The 7,062-nt window shown below is 48.1% G+C and overlaps 1 protein-coding gene across 1 annotated transcript in view; it reads left to right on the forward strand.

Moving 5' to 3' along the window:
- The window catches only part of EIF3H (eukaryotic translation initiation factor 3 subunit H), a 159,830-nt gene that overhangs the window by 57,071 nt on the left and 95,697 nt on the right, over positions 1–7,062 (forward strand). The gene's annotated exons all lie outside the window — the stretch shown is intronic.

Here is a 7,062-nt window from a genome sequence, read left to right on the forward strand (position 1 = left end):
CCCTTGGTGCTTCAAAATGCTCATTTAAATTTGATCTTCACCATGCTATCCTCTCCATATATAGGAACATTGTCTTATAGACAGAGATTTATGATGTCCTACCTGGTTACCAATCATTACTCCTCACCTGTACAGACTAGCCATGCCCAGTGTTGATTTATAATGTATTGGTGATTATTTGGCATTGACCATCTATATTTTATTGCGATCTATATTTTTGTGCAGCAGGATCCAGCTTTTCATTTAACGACCCGACGGCCTGTGATTTCCAGGGCGATCGGTCATTACCCAGGTAACGAGCCCACTATGTAACGGGCACGTGAGAGGGAGGCTGGGCGAGTGCTGCGCTGGGCGGCCCGGCCGCACGCGTTTCCGCTGTGTAGACTGGCTGCCGTCTTTGAAGCACAGAGGATTATCTGATGTGCTGACAATATGGTCTCAGCACGGGCTTTTCCTCTCTGCTCATTCATCATAAGCTGGTTTGTGTTGCTGCATATAATCTGGTCTGCAGCTTCCTGTGCAGAGCTTTTCACCTGTGTGTGTGTGTGTGTGTGTGCACGCATTATCTCCTAAGCACTGCAAGGTTTAACGGAGTCTATAGCACACTGCGAAAAATGCACACTGGGAACTTTGATGGCGCTGCTTTTCAGAAAATAAAAAAAAAATAAAGATTTTGAAAAATAAAACGAAATACTGGGGATTATGGCGCACAGGTCTTTCTCTGCGCAGCTTTCCCACGGCGAAATAGTAAAACAAATCGCAGACTCCCGTCGCTGTCGGTTTTACCGCAGTCCGCTCTGTTACAGAACCCTGTAAGCCGGTATGTGAAGTCCAGGATCGCGACTAACTTTTGCAGCCTTTAGGATGGACGTCGGGGTACGTCTACGGAAGAGGATCTAGATGCAACCCTTTAGGATGGTGTATGAGGCCTGTACAGAGGCTGCAAGTGACAATGGTGATCCCCCTATATTTATCTGAGAAGCCACTGCGCTGAAATCCGTTTATTAGCATTTAGCATTGCAAAGTACATAAGCTTACAGAGCAATAAACGCGTTGCGTGCGCTGCGCGAATAAGTCGCAGTCCATTTCTCCCCCGGTTAAGCTCACCAGTCATGAATTGAATTGCTATGGCAGCATCTTTTTCCTACTCCCAATCTCGGTTTGCGCATATTATTTGCACCGGATATGTTCTGCGTCACAGACACGCACAGTTCTGCAAGTCCCTGTACATTTATGCTGCTGTTGTAACCAGCAGCGTGGGTTAAATCATTCCTCCCACCTGCCGTCGTCACTGTTGTTTGGCCAAATGTAGATTTCTTTCAGTGCGTTCTCATTTCTGACTTGTCTCCGGTACGAGTAGCGTTAAATCAGAGCTCGGGCCCTGCCTGACAGCCCTCGCTACAGAGCGGCCGTCCATAGACAAGCGCTGGTTCCAGGCTCTGATTTTTTTATTTCCCCCCCCCCACTCTAAAAGCAGCGAGGAGACCACACCTCGCCAAACATGTTGCAGACATGCCCAGTCTCTCCCCCCAGCCACCAACAATACAAGGGGAGCCATTGGCCGTCAGCAGCGTGTTACTTGATTTATGAAGTGAGGCTATAAGACTGTCCTTTCTTTGTTACAGTAACAAAAAAAAATGAGTGGGATTAGGGCAGATGAATGTCATTTCTGTCAGGTCTCGCTGACCACGTGTTTTAATACCAAAGTGAGCAGAAGCCAGGAGTTGTCTCTATGCTAAATGCAACATATTGTCTCTGCTAATCCGTAGCTTTTTATTTTCCTGCCTCCATCCTTATTTCATGTACTATCACTGCTTAGCCTATCCTAGTAACCAATACACTCTTGTATGCAGGCCTGGATTAGCCTGATCTGCGTGTTTGCAATATATGAACAGCTCAGGGCCTTCGTCACTCTGTCCGGCGTCCTCCTCTACATGAGTCCGTGCTCCTCGCAGTGACTGTATTTTTCTTGTTATAAGTGTCCATTTAAGTCCCATACCCCGACTGTAATGGGGTAAATCATACATGTAATAGTGTAAGCACATGTATGCCCATCTCACTGCTCCAGCCTGGCATACACTCTGGGTATCCCAGTACGTCGAGCCGTGTTCTAGCATGATGATCTTGTGACACTCCTCCTGTTTTTCGGGCGTACGGGAGACATGTTTGTGGTAAGGGTCCTTTCTGCACTTGCTCACTCTCTCCGTACTTCCAGCTGTGCTTACACTGGAGAACAGGCACATGCGAGACTCTTACTCAGATTTGCAAACGAGAAGCTTAGATGGCGCTCAGCCCATGCCACTTGAACACTGAAGTCTCCCCTATCTGTTCACTGGCAGACAGAGACAAATTAATTCCCACAACGTTAATGCATCCTATGATTTAAAGGACGACCAGACCGCGCTCCTGAGATGAGTGACGTAGCCCTCTGAGCAAGGAGCACAATTCATCCCAGGGGCTAACCTGGTCTTGTGCTAGACAGGCGTGCCGCTGTAGAGTTAGAGATGAAGGCGGTGTCGCCCCGTGGTGGTTGCGATGCCGTTTGTCCCAGCGTGCGCTCTGCGTGTTATGCAGTTCATGAGAGAGAGATTTCAATAAGTCGCCAAGATCTCTGCTGCCTTGACCCCGCGTCGTACTGTTTAAAGCAATAAACTGGAAACTATTACAAGCTAGGCTATAATTGTCTAATGCTATTTATGTACTGTATTGAATCTGTCTAATACGGTGAATGGACTGTAGCAGAGGTTCCCAAACTCCGCCATTACAGTCCAGGTTTTAAGGCCATCCATGCCTTATTAAATTAGGTGCGAAAAGTCATTTTCTGCGGAAAAGTATCGCCGGTGACGTAGTTTCGACATGCGAAGACTTTAGCCCGTATTCAATTCCCAAGACTTTTCGCAGGTGCGGAAAGTCAATGCAATGGACCCAGCGAAAAAGTGTGTCCCTCAAAGGTGTCCAAAAAAAAAAAAAGTAAAAGAAATTCTTAACACCCCAAAAAGTTCTTTCATTTTGGGGGTTGAAAAATACCAAAGTTGAGGGACAAACTTAAAAACTAGCGAAATAGACTCCAGGGGGGTCCCCAAGGATGCCCCAGGTGTTTTTAAGTTTGCAGGTGCTTGCGCCAGGTGGATTTTTAAAGATTTTTAAAACTTCACTTTAGCAACTTTTAAAATATGCTAGTGATCCCCAATGTCAGTGCATCTTTTGGGTGGTGTCTGGCTGAATTCCCAAAATCTGACAGCACCAATTCGCCGGGTCCCCTTTTTCACCGATTTTTAATTGAATACAGGGAAAAGCAGGGACGCGCGCAATACATTTTCGCATGGAAAACCACCGATGTCTGCGAGAAGTCCGGCATGCGAAAAGTATGGGACTTTTCGCACCTAATTGAATATGGGCCTAGTTGTCTCGCCTAGCAGTCTCATGTGGTTTTTGTGCTGTCAGAGAGAACGTGTAGTATTTCGGCACAATACAGTTGCACTTACCCACGGTTAAAGGCCTCAGAGGATGGTGAGCACAGCGCCGGCCTCCCGCGTTGTGTGCTGCCATTAATCGTATACCTCAACTGAGAGATAAACCCCACGGCTCTCACTTTAGACTGTAATTGAACTTATTAAAGCCTCTGTCACAATAGGCGCTGTGTATCGGAGCTGCAGTGTAAAGCGCGCTCTCTCGGGCGTGGAACAGTTAATGGCCCCACACTATACCATCAGTTTATGGTGGAGCTCTTACATGGCTGAGCGCTTTCACGTTATTGCATCTGTAGTAAAAGGCGCCGGTTTGCTAATTGCAGCAGTGATAAAAAACCCCAAGTCACACCATTGCTGCAAAGGTTCAGCAAATGGATCGATATATTGGAGTTTGCAGCCCCTGCTCGCTCCAGGACCCTCCTACACCTTCTGCTTTATTTCCATCTAATTCTGATCAATGCACCTAGGATTGGAAGCGGTTTGCATAGCAACGGTTAATTGCACAATCCTAGAGTACTCCTAATTACTGCCAGCAAATATAAAGTACAATTATACGTGCATCAGTCATCTCTTTGTATGCAATATTAATTGTTCGTCATAGCCGTACTCTGGGATGACATGCCTTCATTTGAAAGATAAAATCCCCTCCTGGGTTAACCTCTAGGACAGGGCTTGACAATTTTTTCTAAAATCTAGGAGCCAGGATGAAATTGTAGGAGCCAGACCACCCCCCCCCCCCCAAAAAAAAAATTACAGGAGTAAGGAGCAGAGCTCTGTGTGTTATGTAACTGTTATACACATTATACTAGTCCACAAAATGGTCACCGTTGAATGGATGCCGCTCCCCTGCTCCACCCTCCAGTAGTAACGGACCACATTTCACATAAAAAAATGGTGCCAGAAAGTGCAACAAAATCCCCCTCCCCTCATGGTCACACCACTATCCCTCTGAAGCCGGCTCCGCAATCCCTGGCCACGCATAGACCCTACTACCGGAGAGCTCTATGCAGCAGGAGATAGGAGACAGTAGACAGCCGGGACGTACAGGAGGATCAGCGTAGATTGGGACAGACAGCAGGGATCAGAGCAGGCCAGGATGGAGAGGAGTCGTCAGCGCAGGCCGGGACGGACAGAGGCACAGCAGTCACCGCAGGCGACACTCAGCACGTGCACTACTGTGCAAGATATGAACACCGCAATACTATAGGCACGAGGATCTGCTTCCTCCCTCACTGCAAAATCTGGTAGCCAGGCAACAAAATCTGGTAGCCATGGCGACCTGGCCCCCGGGATTTGTCGAGCCCTGCTCTAGGAGCACCTGACGTATAGTTATTCCATCTCTGGCTCGGCCCCAACATTGCACATTTTAATTTCCACTCCTAAAAATGCAGGATCTAGGAGCAAAATCGGGGGCCATGAAGTGCGCCCAGGGGGGGCATCGTCCGCACATCTCCACTAATTTAATTTTTTAAATTTCCTTTTATGATGTGGCTTGCTCTTCTTGACGCATGGACCAAGCACAGTACAGGTGCTTTATATATAGGATCTATATTACAATTTGGTCCTCAGTGCTGCTGAGACTGTAACAGCTCATTGTTTCGGCTTCCAACACATCCGCTCGGAGAACTCGCTGTTCACTTGCTGCTTAATCCCTCGTCAGGTGCCACGTAGTAATGAGATAATCAGTGTCACTGTACCTGTCAGCGGTTTTAATGTTCTGTCTGATCGGTGTAAGCTGCAGCTTCAGACTTGTCGCACATCGGGCCGGCTTCAGAGCCTGGCGCAGACGGAGCGCTTCCATGTTGACGCTGCATTACCGCCTAGTGCGTCTCTTAGGTGCGCGATCGCTTGCACCATCGAAACCTGCACCAGCTCTATTGCAGGCGCAGCTTCTCCGTCTGAGTGTGGCCACCGCCTTTTTACCTCCCGGTCACCTATTTGTCTGCAATTACAAAATCGGGACTTATGCGCATTGCAACTCAGGCGCATACGCGGAAGAAAGAGCGTTGGTTTTGTAATTGCTGCAATATTGTCGTGATGGTAAATTTGCCCCTAGAACTTTCTGCTCAGTGATTCAAGTCAAGGTGGGCACACACTAGACGATATGTCGTCCGATCCCGCCGATTGGAGCGACATATCTGGTATACATCATTTAGTGTGTACCCATGATATTGGTGACATCGCCCGGCCGCCCTACTGCCGCTCCAACGGGGGGATGTTTCGAACGATGTCGTTGCTGAATGCAGCATGGCGCGTCCCTCCATCCGCCTGGCTTGACATCGGCACTTGCCGCACACTGGGTCTCATCGCCGGCGATATCGTGCTTGGGTACACATGGGCTTTACTCCTCTCCAGGATCAAATCATTTGTGTCATTTACAACCCCCTGATTGAGTGATTAGATAAAGGTGTTTATTACAGCCTTACTAAGTAATTGTGAACCTCCCTCTCTCATTCAACAGAAGGGCAGAGATTGATGTGTGGGAACGTTGCTGTTTGCACCTCTGTAACCCATTGACCCAATACTGGAGCAATTTGAGTGTCAGCCTGCTGAGCCCTTCTCCGACGCTGGGAACGCTGGCCAGGTGGCTCGCCCCTTCCAAGCATTGCTATTGCCCTACTAGTTGTGTCTTGTCCCTGAGATTAGCCTAACTCCTGCAGCAAGGAGTGATCCCATTATGAGTACCTCCCAAGTGTCCGGGTCACAGAGTTGGAGTCCTCCAAGTTAGGTTTGTTAGTTGAGGGTGGGGGTACTACGCTAGCAAAGTACAGATGTGTCCACAGACATCTAGCCTCCTTGCGCGTTGAACAGTCCTTCTAGCCATGCCGTAGCGAGACTCTGTAGTGCCGAGTGTCTTTTCCTGCAACTTTTTCCCTTAGTGAGTTATATCTACTATGCGGCTTGCCTATGTTCTGCGGGTGCATCTGCATGTGAAAATGGTATATTAGTGTCACAGCCGCTGACACTGATAGCATTGCGCATGCAGTCACACACAGAACACAGGCATGCCGCATATCATTTTAATCAGCAGAAGCTGCTTGTGCCTCCTCTTCGCATTGCAGATAAGACGCACTGCAAGGGAAAAAGTCGCTTGGTGCTACAGTGTCGTACAACGCTCATGCGTTGTGTAACGCGACTTGTAGCGCACGGCGGATCGGTGTATGTGGACAAATCTGTATGCCGCAAAGTGACACAAACAAACCACCTCTGGGGAGATTATTGTGTAGAATTGCTGTTTTTAAAAGGGAAGTAAAGCTACTATTAAATATTAATATATATCATAGGTCGTCTCTCACTGAGCTGAATAGAATACATGAACTAGCCGCAGTGTATATTTTCCACTAAGTGTATCCAGCATACTCGTCCCTGCAGCAGCGGGAGGAGATACTCTATATAAGCAGACGCTGAGTGACAACCAGGCGGACGTGCTGTGCAGAATCTGTGTGTAACACACACACAGACACACACACACACAGACACACACACAGACACACACACAGACACACACACAGACACACACACAGACACACACACACAGACACACACACACACAGACACACACACACAGACACACACACACACAGACACACAC

The sequence above is a fragment of the Taudactylus pleione genome, unplaced genomic scaffold, assembly GCF_031769625.1.
Source record: "Taudactylus pleione unplaced genomic scaffold, aTauple2 ptg000360l, whole genome shotgun sequence".
Lineage (NCBI taxonomy): Eukaryota > Metazoa > Chordata > Amphibia > Anura > Myobatrachidae > Taudactylus > Taudactylus pleione.